Raw genomic sequence first — 23,069 nt, 5'->3', positions numbered from 1 at the left:
GTGGAAGCCAGCGCCATCTAGCGGTGGCGAATGTTATTGCGGCCCTCTACAAGTGATCATATCTCAAGTACTAATAGTTGTGTCAGCCCACTCTTGACCACTGTTCTTTGTCTTTTTCTGAGCCCTGCTCCTCACCATTCAGATCGTTCCTGGCTTCTAAGAATGCATGCAGAGCCTTTGGCAGCTCCTTTTTACATCTTATCACAGCAGCTTCTATCTTGACAAAGGTCTTTTCCTATACCCTATATTTAATTTGGTCTTGCTGGATAAGTTACTACTTTCACATATTTAAAAAAAAAATCCCCTTTTGTATTCCTAGTTGCACAATTCAAAGAAAGAACAAGCATGTGATTATTTCATGCCTAACATATCTAAGCAGTCCTTCTGATCTCAGAGGTTCATTTATCATGCTGAAAGTGGATGAAAAGTTGTAGCCACCCTACAGTCACTTTGAGAAGTCTTAACAGCCACAGTTCTTCCTGGAGGCTATGATTTATCTGAAGCATGTGACTGAATTTATCAATAGGTTATACTATACTTTTTCTTTGATACTTGGATATAAATACAGCAAGACAAATTTAAAAACAACGTTCCCTTGAGACTTAGTACTCTCTGACAAGTAGCTGCACTTTATACTTTCTGGCATCCAAAAGAAACTATACTTCAGAGAAGGTTTTAGCTCAGTGTCATGGAATGAGTACTTGTCTCATGCAGAGCTCCTGGAATGAATAGGATCTTTTACAGAATTAACTTTTCATTATCTTTCTCCTGAGCTATGATTTCACTAATAATCTAATAACTCTGTAAGGATTTATTCTCTTAAAAATGCAAGGTGAGCACATTAAATATAATAATGTCTATGAAAGTATATCATGCTTAGATATGGGAAAGAGATAGACTAACATCCCGAGAAATGCCCATAGCCCTATGTTTCTTAGTTGATTCCAGATTAAATCAAGTTGACCGTGAAAATTATCGATAAGAACACTAAACCAGTTAATCAGATTGAATCTTTCTTCATGGTAAATGTTTAATTTAGTTGTTCCTTTAACATTATACTCGTTTGTCCAAAGAGGAGACTCTTTGAGCTTTTCACAGCTATGGTTAGTTCCACGCCATGTGATCTCACTTCAATGTCCAGCACTTACATGGGTCTACTTACAGTAGCAAAGTCTTTTTCTTCTAGAACTAAGCTATTCTTTAGTCAAATCTGAGAAGGTCTTTACAACAATTTCAGAAAACTTTAGAGAATGGCAGGTAACTATAAGAGATACAGACCTCTGTACATGATTACAGATATGTAGAAAACAATGAAGAGTGTAATAATGAAATGTTCAGACAGAAAGAACTGTTCCTGGGGTTTTGCACTATGTTTTTGATCTACATCAACAGAAGGTTTATTTGAAAATTGTTTTTATTACATTTATTCATTTAAATATTGTGTTTGTGTCTGTGCATGTGTGTGTTTGTATGTGCATGCATGCACATACATCAAAGCTAGAAGTATGTCAGAATTGGGCACTTTCTCTCTAACACCATCCACTGTGTCAGTAAAGCTTGACCTCACTCATTTGGCCAAGAAGTTCCAGGAATCCATCTCTGTCTGTTGCACCCTGAAATTACAGACTTGTGTATGGAATGGTGTTCCCAGCTTCCTTTGGGGTTCTAAACTCAGATCCTTATGCTTATGTATGAAAAACTTTACTCTTTCTCCCTTCTTTTTAGCTTGCTTTTTAAAAGTACATGCAGGGCATAGTAAGTTAATACTGTCTTATTATTGTAACACAGAAACAACTTTGTTGACTTATCACCTAGTATTTTTCTTCTTTTAATACTTTAATGAATAAATTTGGCCTATCAATGCATTTTATTAACCCCCCCCCACCACACACACACACACACCACAGACTTCACTTGGCTCAAATAAAGGAAGGTGTCTTACTTAGTTAGGGTTTTACTGCTGTCAAAAGACACCATGAACAAGCAAACTCTTATAGGGATAACATTTAATTGGGGTTGGCTTATAGGTTCAGAGATCCAGTCCATTATCATTACAGTGGGAACATGGCTGTGTCCAGGAAGGCATGATGCAAGAAAAGATGAGAGCTCTACATATCATCTGTAGGCTACTAAGAAAAGACTGGCTTCCAGTCAGAAGGAGAAGGTCTTAAAGCCCACATCCACAGTGACTTACATACTGCAAGGCCATACCTTCAAATAATGCCATTCCTTTGGCCATACATATTCAAACTACCATATTTTACTCCGTGGCCCACTTAGGTCTTTTCAAACACCTGAGTATATGGTGCCATAAATTGCCATAACATAATGCTTAAACATTTAGGCCAACTTCAAAAATCCCATATACTATAACAGTCTCAATAATGTTAGAAGTCCAAAGTTCAAAAACTCTTCTGAGATTTATCTTATTACTTACCTCTGATATCCAACCCAAGACTGGAAACCAGCTGGCCATACACCAAATATCTCCATGTCTAATGTCAAAGCAGTCTTCAGATATCAAACTCCTTTTTCATTTTTGTTGACTGTGACAAAATTCTTTCTCCTGGGCTGGTTTCTCTTTCAATTAGCAGCTTTTCTTGGAAGGTATCCCATGTCCATAGCATCTTTAACATTTTGAGTACTATAAGTCAACCTCACAGATTCTTGTTCCAATGTCTGGGATCCAAACATGATCTTCTGGTCTCTTCCAAAGGGTTTGGCTTACTTCTTCAGTTCTGTCCTCTGTGGCACTCTAAGGTCTCCTTGACTCAACTCAGGTACTATTGCTTTTATGGATGGCAATCTCATGGTACTGGCATTTCCAATACTCAGGGATCTTCTGTTTCAACTATGATTCACCAATAGACTCTTATAATGTCTCTTTATAGTGCCAAACCTCAACATCTTCCCATGACCACTTAAGTATTTATCCATGAACTGTAACTGATACTGCACCTTCACAAATGACTGTCCCTGGTCTTACCTACTCTTCATGTCCCCTTCATATATTAAAAAAGTACTACCTAGGTGATTCTTACAAGTTACCAAGTCCAGCTACAGCATAAGGTACAATCCTCGCTATCTTTGGAACACAAATTTTTTGTCCTTTCAGAAAACTACTACCAGACTTCACCTCAGTAATGCTGGTGTCTTTATAATCACCACTAACTTCTTAGCACAGCTAACCACTAACAATTGTTGCAATAGTCCCTTCTGTACTTTAATTCCAGGGAACCATGTAGATAAGGCTGCCTTGTTCTGCTAATGGTTATGGCTGGAACATGTCCCCACCCGCTCAAATCTCCACCCCTTATGCTATTACAGCTTTCTGTTTTCCAACTTCCTCACTATTTATGTATAGTTGTCCTAGAACTTGTTCTGTAAATTAACCTTGAACACAGATATCTAGATGGTTGTGTATCCAGGGATTAAAAGTGCATACTGCCATGCCTGGATCTAATCTTAGCTGGGTGGGATCTTGCCCTAAAATCTCTTCATCTGTTATCGCCTAGGACATAGGATACACCTCTATTGTGCTTCCTGGTGCCCCTCTAATATTTGAACCATATATTTTGTATTTTTCCTTTCTCAGTTTGCTCTTTTTCATTAAAATGTTCTTCATAAAGGTAAGCTTCAGTAACCACAAAACAGAATTTATACCTGGCTATTTTGAGATTTGCCTATCCAAAGCAATTAATCTACATCTTGCACCTTAACTTCAGGCAGACTCTTCTTACAGTGGCCAAATGCAGCCAGCTACATTCTTCACCAAAATGCCAGAAAAACTGTCTCTGTACCAAATACTGAAATTCTCCAATGAAACCATTTTGGCCAGGTCTGCACAGTTAAAATCACTTTTGACAACAAAGTCTTTCACAGTCCTTCTAGCATAGGCCATTAAGCTTCATTTAAAGCACTCCAATACTTTCTAAATCCAAAGTCCCAGAATCCACATTCTTCTAAGCAAAAGCATGATCAGGCCAATCACAACAATAGCCTAGTCCTTTGTGTCAACTTTTGTCTAAATTAGTGTTTTAGGGGACTGGTAAGACGAATCAGAGTTTATGAGCACTGGCTACTCTTCCAGAGGTCTAAAGTTCAGTTCCCATAATGATATGGTTGCTCACAAACATCTGTAATTGGATCTGGTGTCCACTTCAGGCAGGCAGAGTATATGCAAAAGGGCACTGATACATTAAATAAATTAAATTGCATTAACTCATTAATAAAAAAATAAACGAGTGTTTTAGTGCTGTTCATCAGACACCATTATCAAGTCAACTATTATAATGACAACATTTAATTGGGGGTGGTTTACAGGTTCAAAGGTTTAGTCCACATCATCAAGCCATTCGTAGACATGTAGGAGGGACTGAGAATTATACAACTTTATCTGAAGGCCACTAGGAGAATACTGGTTTCCAGGAAACTGGGACACACATACTAGAGCCCATACCCACAGTGACATACCTACTTCAATGAGGCCATAACTGATTTTAATAGTGCAACTCACTGCATCAAAACTATTCAAGCCATTACAATTGTTATTAACCCAGATGGGATGCTATACACTGTTCAACAAACATCTTGGAACCCACCTTCATGGTACCTCCACCCACAGTTATTTTTCCTATGAAATAACAAGAAAAATGAACCATGCCTAGTGAAGACTTGTTGCTACCTCACTACCAGCTTCAATTTTCATGTCCTTCCTTAGTGTTGGCAAAGATACCCCATGCCCCCACCATTGTTGTTGTCATCCTGCTTTCACATTATGGTTTAACTTATTCTCTCTCCTACCTCTGCCTATGCTACAAGTCAAGGCTGATGAGTAGGAGAAACATAGAGGAAAGAATAAACAAATCTGTCAGGCAGAAAAATAAGAAAATAAAATTTATTATAGGTTTTGATGGTCCAATTTGTTACAGGAATTCAGATATATTAGTGCCTACAGCATTTACAATTCAGAGGCTATTGCTACACAAATGACAAGTGATGTTCCTTTAATTTATTATTTGTCTTATTTACATAGTATATAATCATTATGAAAAATCATAACCATTTTGTTACTCCTCTAACTGAGCTCCCTCAACTTTTTAGTTCCCTTGCATGCAGTTTTCTCAGGTGGCTGTTCCAGGTGGAATATTTTAACATGAAAAAAAAATTCGACAGCCTCTATAATAACTATATGTTACATGATGCTGGTAAGTCATTTTACTTGAGCAAGTTGTTCTGTATGGTGTTCCAAAAAATGTCTAGTCTAAAGCAGGACACATAGAAAACAAACTGTATGTCTTTGTCAGATATTCACTGACCTAAAATTGATAGATCGATAATAAAAAGGTAAATGACATTTAGGTCATAGACTGGCAAATTATATACAATGGTTTAATAGATATTGATAGTAGATGATTGATAGTTAATGCGTACAATATGGATGTTGACAAACAAACAGATGGATAGTGTGGTTGTTTGAATGAACACTGAGAAGTGACACTATTAGGAATTATGGCTTTTTGGTGGATGTGTAGCCTTGTTAGCAGAAGTATGTCACTGTGATGGTAGGCTTTGTGATCTCACATATGTGCACAAGTCTGGCAAGTGTGATTCAACCCTTCTGCTGACAGCCTTCAGATCAAGATGAAGAACACTTAGCACCTTCTCTAATATCATATCTGGCTGAATGCTGTTCCCTGCCATTTGCTTAGTTTCCTTAGCCCAGTGTCCTCCTGATTTGGTTATCTATTGATGTCCAGCAACTCCTCTCAAATGAAATGCCTTAAGACAACACATATTTAGTAATTCTCAGGGTCATTATGAATTAAGAATGTGTTGTGGCTTAAATGAGGCCCTTGCTTCAAGGGTCTATCACATGGCTGCAACCAAAGTCAACCAGGGTTGTGGTGCTATCTCAAGACTCCACAAGCTCATTTATAGGTCTCTTGGCACAGTTTGGTACTTGCTGGCTGGTGACCAGAGGATCTCTGGAGTTCTTTACTATGTGTTGCCCTCCTAATACAGTATATGGCTTTCTCAGAACCAGTGGAGATATGGTGTTGACTGGCAAGCCAGAAAGGCCATTGAAGTGAATTCTGATCACTATGGCCCCATTCTGTTGGTCAGAATTCACAAGCAAGCCTATCCTTCTCAGGTTGGCAGGGGTGGGTTGTTGGAGAGTAGGAATGCATGGGAGGATGGGGGTTTATACAAGAAAGAGAACACTAGGAAATCAAGTTGTGGGGATCCCATCTTGGATTTTGGCTTGCCTCTAATTTGTAGGCTAGACCTCCAGTCAATGTTAGAGCTATTGTTATGCTGAATGGAGGGATGCTGAGCCAGAGGCAGAATGTATGGTGGGTGGAAGAGTAAATAAGGTGACTTTGGACAAGTCAAATCGCCTCCTGCCTCTGAGAAATCATTTTGTAATCAGCAAAATGTAAATACTTGGTCACAGGGGGGCAAATGAGAAAAAAAAAAGTGCAAGCTTCAGTTTGTTTTCTGAGGGAGAAAACATAGCTCTCTCCAGCTTGCGGGGACAAACTGCTCTGGGCCTTTTCTGTTATGTTGATTCGGAGTCTGTCAGTCTGGTATCTTCAAGGATTTTAGTATTTGGCCCCTGGCCCCTTGGGGCCAAATAATAAAGAAATATACTAAATATATAAATAATTAAGAATTACATGGCTGGGATAAACACAACGAGAAAGCTGGTTTTGGGAGTCCTTTAAAGTATCTCTAAGGCTTTTTTAAAAACTACCTTTACTTCTAAGGAGCCCGTGGGGGGTGGGCCTAGCTGAGAGAAAACTGGCTGTATGTGGGAAATTACAGGCTCCTGATAATAAAATGGTAATAAAATCTCATCTGGTTCCCAAGGTTTAGAGCAGAGGGGATGTTTATGGTGGAGACCAGTGGGGATGTTTATGGTGGAGGGGGTTCCCCAACACAGGTGCAGCTGCTTTCAAGGTTGTGAGGTTTTCCAGGCCTACAGGTCCTCCTGCTAGTGTAGCCTCCAGGCTTTGGGAGAAAACACTCAGTTGTCCCGCCCTGGTGCCAGGCAGCTTCACTCCAGGCTCCAATTGAATGGTGTCACACAAAGTGGGATTCACAGTCTGAGCTGGGGTGGTTTGCCCCAGGGAAGGTAAACAGCTGGGGAGGACATTTCAGAGGGTGGCAGTGTCCTCCCAAAGGTTAGCCAGTGATTGGGGATAGAACTTGGCAGTCAGCCTTTCACAAAGCCATGCTTCTCAGCAGGAAATGTGGGTGGGGCAGAGCAGTCCCAGGATAGAGAGGAAGCTCCTTTGAATCTATCAGAGGGCCTGGCCTCTTGCAAGAGGGGTACCCGGGATGCCAGGGCAGGGAGCACACTCCAGTGTGTAATCTCATTACCCTCCCTCGCTCTGCCAACCTAGTGCGCACAGTCGCTTACAGCCTAAACTGCCCTCGCGCCTAGTGTCCCTCCAGCCCATGAGGTCACCTCCTGCAGAGCCATAACCCATACTGGAGATTTGGGGTAGTCCAGGAGTAGTTGGGACAGCCCAGACCAGATCAGGCCAACAGTCTCACCTTCCCAGGCTGGCTGCTCCACCAAACTACAGCAGTCTTAGAAAACCTAATGAGAACCAGTTTTAGTGGCCGCTGGCTAACTTTCTCAGACTCGCTGATTGGTCAGTGGCCGAGAGCTGTAGCCAATCAGTGCGGTGATTGGGCCCGCATTGCGGACCGAAGGTCTGAGTGGGCATCTGGCGGGCACTGTGGCCTGCAGAGACTTGAGGTGTGGAGGGCAGAGCCAGGGAGGAGTGAGCATGTCTTGGGACCTGACAGCCAGGCGGCTGGCACCGCCATCACTGCTATTGCTGCTCCTGGTGCTGGTGCTGCTGTCCGAAGCCGGGGCTCTGCGTCCTGAAGAACTCTTTCCTTTCGGGGAGTCGTGGGGAGACCGGCTGCCACAGGAGGGCGATGATGAAAGCTCCGTGGCTGTGAAGCTAGCAGTACCTCTATGCTTCCACGGTGTCCAGTTCAGCAACCTCTACATAAGTTCAGCTCCCAGAGGTGCGCGGCTTGGTGTGGTGTAGTTTCTTCCCAGGGTGTGGAGCAGCTAACCTCCATGTTTAACTGTCATCGCCGCTGGGGACCAGGCTTAGCAGAGGCACTGCAGCTTCTTGATCCCTACTGTGGAGGAATAAGGATCATTTCAAGGGAGAGCTGGAACCTTCCCCCTCTACTTTGACTTCCCAAGCAGAAAGATGAAGTTGAGGCGGCTAGTGCGGTTTGCGTTTAGGGGCGGTGGGAGGCTGTGCATGCAGGCATAGCAATCTTATTAAGGACACGGCGCCCAAGGTGTGCAGTGGTGGAGAAAGATGAGCGGGTTCGAGAGCGGCCGCACCTGTAGGTCGCAGTGCACTTGAGGACTGTCGCCAAAGTTGTGTTTGTTACCCTGGATGTGTCTCAACCTGCAAAGAGCCGAGGGAGTCTTCTTGACTCTAGTAGAACTCGGACCGTAGGTGCGTTCGACTGGTGGTTGCCCTTGGGACTTGAGCGACCACTGTTTTGCCCTTTTAAAAATGTTTATGTGGGGCGGGATTCATGTGCCACCTCATGCCTGTGAAGAGCAGAGAACAACCTTTTTTTTTTTTCTATCCCACCTTCTGTCGGGTCCTAAAACTCAAGTCGTCAGGTTTGACTGCAGAGTGCCCTTACCTGCTGAACTGTCTCACCGCCCTGTGGTCTTATTGTAGGTGGGCACCAATGGCATCATCTCCACCCAGGACTTACCCAGGGAGACTTAATATGTCGTTGATGATTTTCCTACTGACTTCCTAGCCATCGCCCCATTCCTGGCTGACATCCACTCGAGTCACAGCAGTGGCCAGATCCTGTATGGAGGACACCTCCTGGGCTGTGCTGAGTCTGGCTGCTTGCTACCTGTGCATAGGCTTCCTGCTGACCGGGTCCAGCTTCCCCCCTAACCCACTTCTTCCTGGCCACCTGGGAGCAAGTGGGCCCCTAGGAGGAGGACAGTCTTGGGGCTGGGTGGTCTGGAGAGGTAAGTGAGGGGTACTCTGCAGCTGAATAAACAGAAGGGTTGGGCTTGAACCAGAAACTAAGGCATTGGCTAGGAGGCATTCCCTTGATTCTGCTCCTCAACACTAAGAAAATCACTTAGCAAAATGAGGGAGTAAGGTGCAGATACCAAAGACCCTGAGGGAACTTAAGACAATTTACAGGGTTTTTTCTGTTTTCTGGAATCACCTATAAGTACACAAATATTTCTAATGATATATTCATCGAAAAAAGTAAAAATTTGGGAAATTTTTTTTTTATGACCTTGGTGTGGTGTCACTCCCCTTCATTCCCAGCAGAGTCAGAGAGGCAAACAGATCTCTGTGAGTTCTAGGCGAGCCTGGTCTACAAAGTGAGTTCCAGGACAGAATACAGAGAAACCTTGTCTGGAGAAACCAAAAATAACATGTAGGTTCGTGTGTACATTTCTAGTTATTTCTTTAGCATATTGTAGCCGTTGACAACAGTGGGTCCACAGTGCCCATATTACTGTTTCACTTGCTTGTTCTGCTGTATAGTATGCTCTGGTCAGTGTATTTCTGTAACATTTATTACAACCATATAAAATCTCACCCTTCCTAGTGGTCATTAAGGTTGCTCCCGTGACGTTTTTACTATAATCAATACTATAAAATGCTTTATAAGGTTTTTTTTAATTCGTGTGTGTGTGTGTGTGTGTGTGTGTGTGTGTGTGTGTGTGTGTGTGTGTGTTTGTCTTTCTCTGTGTCTGCTTGTGTTGGTAAGGCCAGAAGAGGGCTTGGGCCCCCTGAAGCTGGAGTTGTTACATACAGGCAGTTGTGAACTGCTTGACTGAGAATGGATACAGAGATTTGAGCTAGCATGCTGAAAGGACTACAAGGTGCTCCTAACTGCGGAGCCACCTCTTCAAAGCCAACACTTTTTAAAGTGTCAAAACACTGCACAGCCTAAGCTGACATCACAGGAAAGTGAGCAAGCATGCCATGAACTTCTTAGTAAGTTCCTTGCAGCTTTCTCCACATTGCCTTTGTAACAGTTTACATACTTCTGTCTGCAGGAGCCTGCTTTGCAGTCCCCCTGGAGAAAACAACAACTCTGCTCTGGCTTTGGTCTTGGCAACATGTGAAGCGGGTATGGGTGGGTGAGGGTAAATGGCCTCATTCCTGGTGTAGGTAGAGACAGAGTCCTCTTGTGAAATTCCACCTAGGTGTAAAATGCCATAGACCTGGAGCAAATCTGTGTTTGCTTTAACTCCCCTAGAGCCTCTGAGCTACAGAAATGATGTCTTCCCTAAGAGCTTGCCCATTGTTCCTGTCACTGGCAGTGGCTGTGTTTGTTCTGTGAACCTAAAGGAAGAGACATGTTTTCCTAAAGCCTGCACCAGCAGAGATGGAGAAATAAACATTGTTTGAAGCTACAGTTTCTTACTTGACAGGTTAATGAAAAGACCTCCGGAGAGGACCTTTCCCTCAGGAGGAGACCCCCAAGCGCCCAATGACCGAGCCGAGGCCACTCGGATGCAATCAGCAAGAGGGTTTATTGGAAAACACAGGTACCTGCGGGCACACAGTCTCTTCGGAGGACTTGCGCGCCCAGCAGCTCCAGCATGGGGCTTTTATAGGGTTTGGGGAAGCAGAAGCGGGCGTACAGAAGCAGATGCATAGTTACGGGGATTGGTGGATTTAAACGAGGCATATAGACATGTTCACATATGATTGGTTATTTCACAAGATGAGGTAATAAGGTATAGCTACACACATTGGCAGGTTTGAATCATATTCGAATGAGGTTGTAACATGGTAAGAGTACGTGCGGGCTGGGACGTCCTGAATGTCGGGGGGGGGGGGTAGGGACTTATCCCTTCCTGCCAGATCCGGTACTCCTAGTCTTTTCTGTATTCCTTTCCTTTTATGGTCTGTTAGTTTTAACGGTGACTCGGCCCTAGGTATCTGGGCGTGCCTGGGCTTGTTCAAGCCTGTTGCAACTCTGAGTTAAGACTCATGGGGTGGGTCTTTCATTTTCCCCCATTTTCTTTTAGACTTGAGTAAAATCCTTTACTCAAATCGAATTCTAAGGAATCTCTTCCTGTTGTCTTACCCTCTGGTATTGTTGGGTGAGAACAAGCGTCTGAATGACTGAGAGTCTGTTCTTTATGAACTGCATCAATCTGTTTAGAATGCAGGGGCCAAAGAGGAGGATTAGGAGGAGGATGATTAAGGGTCCCATCAAGGTGGACACCAGGGTAGCAAACCAAGGGGATCGGTTAAACCACCCCTCGAACCAGCCTTGTTGGGAATCAAACAGCTTCTGTCTCTGGGCCAAACGTTCTCGGAGCTTAGCCATGTTATCTCTCACTAATCCTGTATGGTCTGCATAGAAACAACATTCTTCTTTTAGAGCAGCACATAGCCCTCCTTCGCGAAGGAACAGCATGTCTAGCCCTCTCCTATTTTGTAAGACTACTTCAGACAAAGATGTTAAGGACTTTTCTAATGCACTCACGGATTCCTCGATAGCTTTTAGATCTGCATTCATGGCTGCTTGTAGCTGACGAAAGTGACCCGTCTCGATGAGGGCGGTGGTCCCCGTCCCTATACCTGCAGCCATTCCTCCTAAGGTGATTCCTCCCAAGAGTAGAGCTAGGGTCATGGTGATGGGTTCTCGCCTGAATCGAGTCAGCCTCTCAAAATGTGAGTATATGTACTCGGGCCCATGGTAGGTGACCTTAGGCCAAATTTCTACCAGTACACAGTAGTCTGAGGATCTGCGGAGGATTGCGGCGGAGATACAAGGTGTCAATCCAGTGTTACAGGCCCAATAGGTGCCTGTAGGAGCTGCTAGGTAGTAGCTTCCAGTGGGGATCCTCTCGGTGATAGCGCAGAGGACCTGGTGAGTGGGGGGTATGGTCCCTATACAGAGTCCCTGTCCTGAGACTTCCGGCAACGTCAGCCTATGGCTAGGGAGGGTTGTGCAGCTGGCCGGGGCCGTAGTCTGATTAGTATAATTCCCCATGACTGCCACACCCTCATAATAGGGCGGGCTAGAGACCAGGCACAGCCAGCATTCTTGGGTCTTGTCAGGTTCTGAATAATTGAGTGCCAAGTATGCCCCGGTCACTAAGTTGATTAGCCGGTCTCCCGTTCCTAGCAGCTGAGGGGCCGGTGTGGAAGGGTCCCTAGTCGGGGAGGGAGTTGTCAAGATATCCCCGGAGTTCTGAGTGGTGTTTAGCCATAGTGGGGGTCCGACCGGGGGCAGTGCCGGTGCTGGTCGGGAAGGGGGCTTTTGATCCATGAGGACTGGGTTTGGACCAATCTCTTGTGTGACCCGTTCTCTCACCAGTTGGAGGGAGAACAGGGGTCCTGGGTTAGTTTGGCCAGGGGTATACAACCGTATCCCCCACCTACGCCCCACCTTCCAATCTATGTTTTTACCTTGATCTGTGAATTCTATTGTAATTCGAGATTCGCCTGGAGTCTCAGGGGAGAAGGCCACTAAGTCCCCCTTCTTGGTCCCCCACCATCCTCGAGTGTAAGTCTCACACCCCCACTTAGCGCAGTAGAAGGTCTCAGGACCTCCGCACTCCCGTGTCCTCTTACCTCCGGGACAAGTATACCAATCAGAGTGTCTGCAGGGTGGGTATGAGTTGTGGGGAGTCCGCTCAGTATGCTCCCAGGAGTCCTTAGCCAGTTGACAAAGGTCGAAAGTCAAAGGGGGCCACCAGGTTCCTTCAGCATGCTTACCATTAGCTAGGACTTGAGACCAGCCCGTCTCTAAATTAGTTATTATCCAGGACATATTATATACCTGGTGGGGGCTAGCCCCCAGACTCGCCCCACCCCTAGTCCATAAGACAGTTAAGAGCAACAACGTGAAAATCTTAGCTTTAGGGGGTTTTGAGTGCGTTGAGCCTTCCATGTCTGGGGCGCGATGTTGTGATCTGCCGTTTCCTCAGGTCGGGCTGCCTTGGCATGAGATGCATGGATCCAAGCCGCAATTCCGTCTACCTTCAAGGCTGTCGGGGTAGTCAGGAGAACTGTATAGGGCCCTTTCCACCGAGGCTCGAGATTCTTGGTCTGATGTCTGCGCACCCACACGGTGTCTCCGATCTGGAACGGGTGCGGCACCGTCGGTTGTTCAAGCCTGTCTTGGTAGGCCGTGGCTAGAGGTTTCCAGATGTCTCTCTGCACGATTTGTAGGGCCTGAAGATGTGCTGCCAAGGAAGGGCTATTAGCGAATTCAGCGATGTTTGAATCAAAGAAATTGATAAATGGGGGTGGGGTCCCGTATACTATTTCAAAGGGAGTCAGGCCATGGGAGCCTGGTGTATTCCGGGCCCGGTATAGGACTAGGGGTAGTAGGGACACCCAATCCTTTGAGCCAGTTGCAAGCGTTAATTTAGATAAAGTCTCCTTAATTGTTCTATTCATGCGCTCTACCTGTCCTGAACTTTGGGGTCTATAAGCACAATGTAACTTCCAATCCATCCCCAATAACTTGGCCACCAACTGACTTACCTGGGAGACGAAAGCGGGCCCGTTATCTGACCCCAATACTTGGGGCATTCCATACCTGGGGAAGATTTCTTCGAGGAGCTTCTTGGTCACCACCTTGGCCGTTTCATGTTTCGTGGGGAAAGCCTCTACCCATCCGGAGAAGGTATCTATGAACACTAAGAGGTATTTGTGTCCGTGCATACCAGGCTTGATTTCAGTGAAGTCAATTTCCCAGTGGGTACCAGGCCGATGTCCTCGGGGACGGACTCCTTGTCCAATTTTAGCTTTTCCTGGGTTTACCTGAGCACAGGCCCTGCAGCTTTCAGTCACCTCCCTCAAGGCCTGATCTCGTCCCAGGAGGTAGGTGTCAATCTCTTCTCGTCTTAAGAGGGTCTTCATCTTCTTGAGTCCCAGGTGTGTTAATTTGTGTAGGTAGGAGATTAATTCAAAGGTCATCTTTGTAGGCATAACTGTTTTCCCTGTGTAGACCCACCGTTTTAGTTGTGGGCACCAAACGGCCCCCATTTTCTGTAGGAGCTTTGTGTCCTCCGTGGTGTAGAGCCAACCGGTCTGTTCCGGCTGTGGAGACGTGGGTTGATCTTGGTCTTTTAAGGACAGAACTTGGGTGCCCATGGCGGCCTCACGCGCTGAGACATCAGCTAGCCGATTTCCCCGTGCCTCGGGGCTGTGTCCCTTCTGATGCCCTGGGCAATGTATAATGCTCAGTCTTTTTGGTAGGAACAGAGCTGCCAGGAGGGCCAGAATTTCAGTCTTGTTCTTAATGTCCTTACCCTCAGATGTGAGCAGCCCTCTTCTCCGGTAGATCTCTCCATGGATGTGTGCTGTAGCAAAGGCGTAGCGGCTGTCTGTATATACATTCAGCCTCTTACCTTCTGCCATTTTGAGCGCCTGGGTTAAGGCAATGAGTTCAGCCCGCTGTGCGGAGGTACCAACAGGCAAGGCGCTTGCCCAGATCACTTTGTCCTCCGTAGTGACCGCGGCTCCAGCTTTCCGTTCCCCGTTCACCAAGTAGCTGCTACCATCGGTATACCACGTATGGTCAGCATCCTGGAGAGTTCAGTCCGATAGGTCTGGTCTGGTTCCATGTACTTCTGCAAGGATCTGCAGACAGTCGTGCTGTTCTGCCTCCTCTGGCAAAGGAAGCAGAGTGGCTGGGTTGAGAGCGACCACGGGCCCAAACTGGACCCGTTCCGCATCCAGTAGCAAGGCTTGGTAGTGGGTCATGCGGGAATTAGAGAGCCAGCGGTCAGGGGGCTGTTTTATCAAAGCCTCCACTGCATGGGGTGCCAGGATGGTGAGTGGCTGCCCCAAGGTCAACTTCCCAGCGTCTTTAGTTAGGATGGCAATGGCTGCCACCATTCTCAGGCATGGTGGCCAACCGGAGGCCACAGGGTCTAATTTCTTAGACAGGTAGGCTACCGGGCGCTTCCAGGGTCCCAGTCTTTGTGTTAGGACCCCCTTAGCATACCCTTGCTTCTCATCCACAAATAGTTCAAAGGGCTTGGTGATGTCTGGGAGACCCAAGGCAGGGGAGGACAGCAAGGCCCGTTTAATGTTATCAAATGCCTCCTGTTGTTCTGCCCCCCACTGGAAGAGCACCCCCTGTTTAGTGAGAGGGTACAAGGGGGCTGCCATCTCGGCAAACCCAGGAATCCAGAGGCGGCAGAATCCCGCCGTTCCTAGGAATTCCCGTAGCTGTCGGCCATTTCTTGGGGCTGGGATGTTGGCCACGGTCTGTTTCCTAGCCGGAGTCAGCCATCGCTGTCCGTCCCTTAGTTGATAGCCTAAATAAGTAACCTGGGTCTGGCAAATTTGAGCCTTTCTGGCAGAAGCTCGATAGCCCAATCGCCCCAAAGTCTGCAAGAGGGATTCTGTTCCCTGGTGGCATGCTGTCTCAGAAGTGGCCCCTAGAAGAAGGTCATCAACAAACTGAAGAAGTATAAGAGTGGGATGCTGGACACGAAAGTCAGCCAAGTCCCGGTGTAAGGCCTCATCAAAGAGCGTTGGGCTGTTTTTGAAACCCTGTGGTAACCTTGTCCAAGTCAACTGTCCCGAAAGCCCCATTTCAGAGTCTTTCCACTCAAAAGCAAATAAGGGCTGGCTTTCTGGGCTCAGCCGGAGGCAGAAGAAAGCATCCTTCAGATCTAAGACCGTATACCAAGTATGGGTGGGAGGCAGGGTGCTGAGTAGGTTATAAGGGTTTGGGACAGTTGGATGAATATCTTCTACTCTTTTGTTGACCTCTCTCAAATCTTGTACCGGCCTATAGTCTCCAGTGCCGGGCTTCTTAACAGGTAGCAGAGGCGTATTCCAGGGTGACCGGCAAGGGACTAGGATGCCTTGGTCTAAGAGCCTCCTGATATGTGGCTTTATGCCCTGATAAGCTTCCCATGACATGGGGTACTGTTTAATGGAGACAGGAGTCGCGGTGACCTTTAACTGGATAATTAGGGGAGGCTGTTGGAGCGCCAACCCCATCCCGCCAGTCTCCGCCCAGGCCAGTGGGAATTTCGTGACCCAAGAGTCTATTTCTGGAGATTTTGGCTTGTCCTGTTCTGGTTCATATAATCTATATTCATCTTCTAACTGAAGGGTTAAAATCTGAAGAGGAATACCGCGGGGCCCGGTTACTCGGGTCCCTCCTTCTTCAAAATGGATCTGAGCTTTTAATTTGGTAAGCAAGTCACGGCCCAGCAGAGGGTATGGGCAGTCCGGAACATGTAAGAAGGAATGGGTCACCTTACCAGTAGCCAGCTGAACCCGTCGATCTGTAGTCCAACGGTATCTCTTGCTGCCAGTGGCTCCTTGTACCCAGGCCGTCCGGTCGCTGAGTTGTCCAGGGGCCTGGGTGAGGACTGAGTGCTGGGCTCCTGTGTCCACCAGAAAGGTGACTGGCTGCCCCCCAACTTCAAGAGTTATCCTGGGCTCAGGGGGGGGGCTCCTGGCCCTGACCTCCCTAATCTTTATCTAGGGCCAAGAGGGAGGTCTGTGGGCGGGGTCTTCGGAGCCCGCTGGGTTTCTTAGGGCAATCTCTGGCCCAGTGTCCTCTTTCTTTGCAATACACACATTGATCCTTATCTAGCTTTGGCCCCTTTCGAACTCCCACCCTCTCTCCCCTTTTCTCTTGACCCTGAACTACGGCGGCCAAGATTCGACTCAACTCTCTGCTTCTTTTTCGGTCTCTCTCATCCTTTTCTCTACGTACTCTATCTTCCTTTTCTTCTTGTGTCTCTCTCTTGTTATAAATTCTTTCTGCCTCCTTAAGTAAATCCTGCAGTGTATACCCTTGTAAATTTTCTAGTCTCTGTAGCTTGGCCCTGATATCTGGTGCTGCCTGCCAGATGAAGGACATGGAGACATTTGTCATTTGTCCTGGATCATCTGGATCATAAGGGGTATACATGCGATAAGCTTCCTTAAGTCTCTCTAGGAAGGCTGAGGGAGTCTCCGCAGCCTCTTGTACCACTTGTTTCACCTGAGCCAAATTGGTGGGGCGTCGTGCCGCCCCTCGGAGACCCGCTAGGAGCAACTGGCGATAAAGGCATAGGTGTCTCCTACCTTCAGCCGTGGTGAAATCCCAATCAGGTCTCGTAAGTGGGAATGCGTCATCGATCTCTTCCGGGAGCAAGGTGGGGCGTCCATTGTCCCCCAAAACATGTTTCCTGGCCTCTAAGAGCACTCTCTGCTTCTCCTCAGAGGTCAGGAGGGCCTGTAAAAGTTGCTGTATATCATCCCAAGTGGGCTGATGGGTAAGCAAGACAGATTCTATCAGGTTGGTGAGAGCCACCGGATCCTTAGAAAAGGGGGGGTTGTGTTGTTTCCAGTTATATATGTCGGCCGCTGAGAACGGCCAGTATTGCATCTGGCCGCCAGCCCCTTGTCTAAGCGGAAAGGCCTGGGAGGTGGAGTCTGGCGTCACCTCGCGTCGTCCCCGAAGTCTTCCAGCCACAGGGGAAGGGGCCGCCTCGAGTCGAGGTCTAGCAGGCGGCTCCACTTCCTCTTCTCTTGGCGGGGCTGTAGGTACAGGGTACGGAGGAGGTTCTTCCAACAGGAGATCTATAAGGGGGGAATTTGGGTCCTCTGGGAGGACAGGTCTTGGGGGAGGGACTTTGGGAGACTCTTCCTTAGTTAGAGCAGGATAGAGAGAGGAAGAAGCAACCAAAGGGTCAGGTGGGCTCGGGGAAACAGGTTTAGGGGAAACAGGAAGCCAATTCGGGTCCACAAAGGGTTCTGCCCAAGGAGGAGGGCTAAATGCCAAGCTCTCCCAGGTGACAATGTAGGCCACCTGGTCAGGGTGTCCGTACGGCTTCTGGTGGAAAATCAGGTCCTTAACCTGCAAAATAGTGGTCTTGTTAAAAGTGCCTTTCACCAGCCATCCTACATCGTAAGTGGGCCACTCGGACGTGCAGAGGGTCTGCCATTTTCCTTTCTTGATCTCGACCGACTGATCACGTGCTCGGTCTCGGACGTCCTTCCAATGGTCTAGAGTGAGAATCAAGGGGGTTGTTAGTGATTGTCCCATGGTAGCTTCAAAGAAAATTAGGGCACAAATTAGACAGACAAATCCAACGATCAGACAAATAACAGACAGACGCACCGCGCGGCTTCGACGTAAAACCCAAAACAAAGAGTCAGATGGAGGTGCCGAGGGTCCTGGACCCTCTCCTCCAACCAAAACCACGTATCCCTCTGATACGGGCTGAGCCCCAAAGAACCGGGCTCCAGACACCCTTGGAACGTCTTCCAGGGCTGCGGGGGGGAGAAGTCCGAGCTCGTCAGCTCCTTCTCTGACCCGCCCAAACGGAGGCGCTGAGGGTCCTGAACGCTGAGACACCGAAGGCCCTGGGCCTTCTCCTCCGACCAAAACCCAGATCTGAGTCCAAAACTGAGAGGAACTGAACACGCGCACAGGACAAGACAAGACAAGACAGGGTAAGACACGACAGATGCCGGCCGGCTTACCTCCCGGTGGGTGGTCGGTGATCTCTGGGCGGAGGATCTCCAGATCCCGGACGGGCCCCCAAAATGAAAAGACCTCCGGAGAGGACCTTTCCCTCAGGAGGAGACCCCCAAGCGCCCAATGACCGAGCCGAGGCCACTCGGATGCAATCAGCAAGAGGGTTTATTGGAAAACACAGGTACCTGCGGTCACACAGTGTCTTCGGAGGACTTGCGCGCCCAGCAGCTCCAGGATGGGGCTTTTATAGGGTTTGGGGAAGCAGAAACGGGCGTACAGAAGCAGATGCATAGTTACGGGGATTGGTGGATTTAAACGAGGCATATAGACATGTTCACATATGATTGGTTATTTCACAACATGAGGTAATAAGGTATAGCTACACACATTGGCAGGTTTGAATCATATTCGAATGAGGTTGTAACATGGTAAGAGTACGTGCGGGCTGGGACGTCCTGAATGTCGGGGGGAGGGGGGTGCTAGGGACTTATCCCTTCCTGCCAGATCCGGTACTCCTAGTCTGTTCTGTATTCCTTTCCTTTTATGGTCTGTTAGTTTTAACGGTGACTCGGCCCTAGGTATCTGGGCGTGCCTGGGCTTGTTCAAGCCTGTTGCAACTCTGAGTTAAGACTCATGGGGTGGGTCTTTCAGTTAACATCCAGTTTTGTTTACTGACTAACCTTGTAATGCCTTGGGTTTGACATCTCAATTACAGTTCAACAGAATACCTTCAACTCAAACACTGCTTCCTTGGGGCAGGCCAGCCAGCTAGAGGGCTAGAGAAGACAGTCCCCACTGTTAAGTTTCATTCACTCAGTCATTCATTTATACATTCTTTTTAAAACGTTTATCTAATATCATGTATAACAAGCTTATAGTGGAAAAAATAAACTTTTCTAATACAAGCAACTAGGTCGCCAATTCTAATATTTCTATTTTCTTACGGTATGTGCATACTGCATTTAGGCCACTTTTGTGTGTATGATATATATGTGGAGTGTATGTATGGTATGTGTGTAGGACATGTATGGTATGTGGTTTTGTATGATTTATGTGTGCACATGCAGAGATTGGGAGGAGATCCTCCCGGTACCAGTTCTCTCCTTTTACATGGGTTCCTGGAACTGAACTCGGATTTCAAGGCAAGGGATTTATTTACCTTTTGAGCCTTCTCTGGCCCTCTCTATAAGTACGTTTTAAATGGAGGGTTTTCCAAATTACTGTTTTGGGTTTTTTTCCCTTTGTTTTTCTTATCTTTTTGTAGGGGAATTTGGTGGGGAAAATTCTGTGGCTTTCTTGTCTTTTAACTTTTCCAAACATCCATATTGTTCTTCAGATATTGCCATAGGCTGAATGGGCTTCAGGACTTGTTCCGTTCGATGAGGTTTTGAGCACAGGATGTGTTTTCAATTACTCCTGTGGAAGGCTCTTCTGAATACTTTGAAGGCCCTGGGATTGAACTCTTGCTTTGATAGTTTTTTGTTTTTGTTTTTGTTTTTTTTTTTTTTTTTTTGAGGTAGATTTTGGCACACACCAATCTCCTTTGCCTGGAAGACTCTGTGATCTCTACATAGTTTTCTTACATCTGGTATAGTAATATTAATATTAGGCACTGGAAATGACATCAGAGGAATAATATCTTTACAGTGTGAAATGTTTCTGCTCTCTTCATTCCCTCCAGGATGTTCACATTGGGTATGACAGAGTGTTCTACCTGGCATGCAAGAATGGCATAAATAAATAAAGTGTTTGTTCATTTAGTTAATCTGAGATTTCTTAAACTGTCACTTCATAGAGCAAAAAGGTTATGACAGGAAGATCTGAGTAATGATGGGTACCAGTTTTGTTTTTTTTTTTTTTGTCGTTGTTGCTCTGTGTGTTTTTGGTGTCAGGGGATGGGTGTTCTGTTCTCACTGGGGAGGAGGGTATTATCTAGAACTGAGTTAGATAGTATGTCGAAGGTTTTTGTTGATGAGGAATTTCATTTGGGTTGGAAGGACCACAGGAATGGGAATTGAGTGTGAGTGGTAGGAGAGCTTGTCCTCTTCTGGGCTGCATCCTGGGAGAAGGATGGGAGCATGGAGGTTGCTTCAGAGAAGGATGGAAACATTGTATCTGTAGTCAGGAAGCAGAGAAAGATGGGTGTTGTTTCTAAGCTTTCTTTCTTCTTTGTATGCAGTGCAAGCCTGAGCCCAGGGAATGGTGGTGTCTATATTTAGGGTGGGTCTTCCCTCCTTAATTAATCTAATCGGACTAGTTATGAATGTGTATTAACTACCATCCACTGTATGAAGATCCTCCCCCAATGACCAATGAGAGCTGTGTTAATCTATGAGCTTGTAACTGGTATAGTTTGATACTATATATCCATTTTAAGAAAATAGTAGTTATGGTTCACTCCCAGGGCTTATGAGCCTCTCCGCCATGGTTTCTTGACCAGATTTACAATGCCAGGCAAAAGTTTCCTCTTGTAGTGCAGACCTTCAATCCACCCAGAAAGTGATTGGTGATCCTCATAACATTCCTGGCATTCATGGTACACCCATGAGGACCTCTTGTTATAGAGCCCTGAGTAGTCACAGTGGAGTGAGAATAGTCTGCATAGCATCTTCTAGCATCATAAAGGGTAGCTAGCAGGGGTGGAAGCTTCCTGCTAAGTACTGTGCAGGCAGGTCTGTGAGATTTCTTCAAGTTCTTTGACCTACTTGTGTGGTGTCATCAGCTATAGGATCTTACCATCACATTCTGATGGGTAGCCCTGAGCCATGAGAATTGACAACTCTGGTATCATCTCTGTGACATCCTCGACCAACAACTTGAGAGTGAGGTGTCCTACATCTGGCTCTGGCCTTTTTGAGAACTTTTAGCCAATGGAAGGAGAATTACCCACCTTATAAGTCAATTCCCTTTAAACGTTCGTTGTAAGTTGGCAAGTAGCTTTTCATATGGCTTTTCTATTTTAATGTTCGCGGATGTTTTACCTACTTGTATGTCTGTGTGAGGCTGTCAGAAGTCCTGGAACTGAAGTTACAAGCAGGGGTGAGTTACCATGGATGAGTAGGTGCTGGGAATTGAACCCAGGACCTCTGGAAGAGCAGCCTGTGCCCTTAACTGTCCGTCTCTCTGGCCCTTCATATGGCTTTTTCAAATATCTTTAGTGTTAGTTAGTTCTTCTTCATCCTCTTCCCTGCAATCCTAAAGATTTTAAACCAGTGTTTCATTTATGCATTATTCAACTATTGATCTGAATTGGTAGAAAAGATTTAAAAAAATAACACATGGTTTACAAAATTACATTTGTAATTTGAAGAGGGGATTCTAAAGGAGATTATGTTCAAAACCAACATGGGGAAATCCTAAAAAGGATCTGGCCTCCGCCCCCTTGTTGGAACACCTTACCTGTGTTCTGATTTTCTTCTTTTGTTTATTTCTTTGTTTAAGGGTGTCTGCAATTCCTTTTTGTCAACAGCTGAACACTTTCCAGGCCATTCTGGCATCTGATGAATGTGATTCCTATGTCCTCTTTCTCTATCCTGCCAATGGTCTTCAGTTTTTGGAACTCGCCCCAGGGAATCCTACAGTGTCCAGTTGCAGCTTCCTGCTAAGGTGGGCTTCTGCCAAGGGGAAGCAGATGACCTGAAGAGAAAAGCCCTGTATTTCAGCCTGACTAACAGTGAGCAGTCGGTGAAGAATCTCTACCAGTGAGTAATGTGGAGTCTGTGACTGTGCTATGCACTGGAAGGACATTTAGGAGGGACACTATCTCTAGTGGCCAGAAACCGTTTGATAATAACCTTTGGTGGCTTCTAAGAAAGGCGCTGGTTCAAAACCAAGAGCTAAGCTGGACCTCTGGAGCTTCAGGCTCTCCAAGATGTAAAAGATTCTTTCTTTTTCCTGCACTATCTGTCAGGCATAGAAACCAAAACCAGCAGTGATTATATGTTTTTGCAGAACTACTGGGGCTTGCTGTGAAAAACATTGTTCTTGGGGCTACACAAAAATATCCAGTCATAACTAACTGCCTCAGTGGAAGCTTTTCAGTTTAATGATTTCTGGAGAGGAGGCATCGTGATTCAGTCTTTCAAACAGGTATTGTTAAGGATTAAATTATGAGTACTATAATGGGGGGGAGGTAGATGAGGCTTTTAGTCGTCTCAGGTTTCTCCTGGCATCATCACCTGAAATCATGCTGATTGGTTTACCCACACCGTTGCCAGAGACAAATCCATTTCTTAGTCTCCCCAGTGGGTTATTCTGCTAGTGCTGCAATAGGTATTCTGCAGGTGTCTGTCCAGTTGGTGCTCCTATGAGACTATTGACTTCAGGTGGGCTCTTTTGTCTTTGTATTCTGCAATACCAGCTTAGCCCATAGGAGTTACTTTGTGGCTTCCCATAGTTGCTTCTCAGTCAAACTAAAACTAGATCGTGGGCAGATAGAGTGACAGAGCAAAAATCTGCTGATCACTTTATCTGCAGAGCATTGTGATAAAACACTTGCAGATATTATCTTAATTAAAACTCTCTCAACTTATAGGCGGTAAGTATGACTATCTTTCCAG

At 46.2% G+C, this 23,069-nt stretch overlaps 1 pseudogene; it reads left to right on the top strand.

The window, feature by feature from the left end:
• The first annotated feature begins 7,802 nt into the window (after window positions 1–7,802).
• The window catches only part of LOC120099102 (rho GTPase-activating protein 20-like), a 316,059-nt pseudogene continuing 300,792 nt past the window's right edge, over window positions 7,803–23,069 (top strand).

Source organism: Rattus norvegicus, chromosome 1, assembly GCF_036323735.1.
Source record: "Rattus norvegicus strain BN/NHsdMcwi chromosome 1, GRCr8, whole genome shotgun sequence".
NCBI lineage: Eukaryota > Metazoa > Chordata > Mammalia > Rodentia > Muridae > Rattus > Rattus norvegicus.
This window is presented reverse-complemented; position numbering and strand designations above follow the sequence as displayed.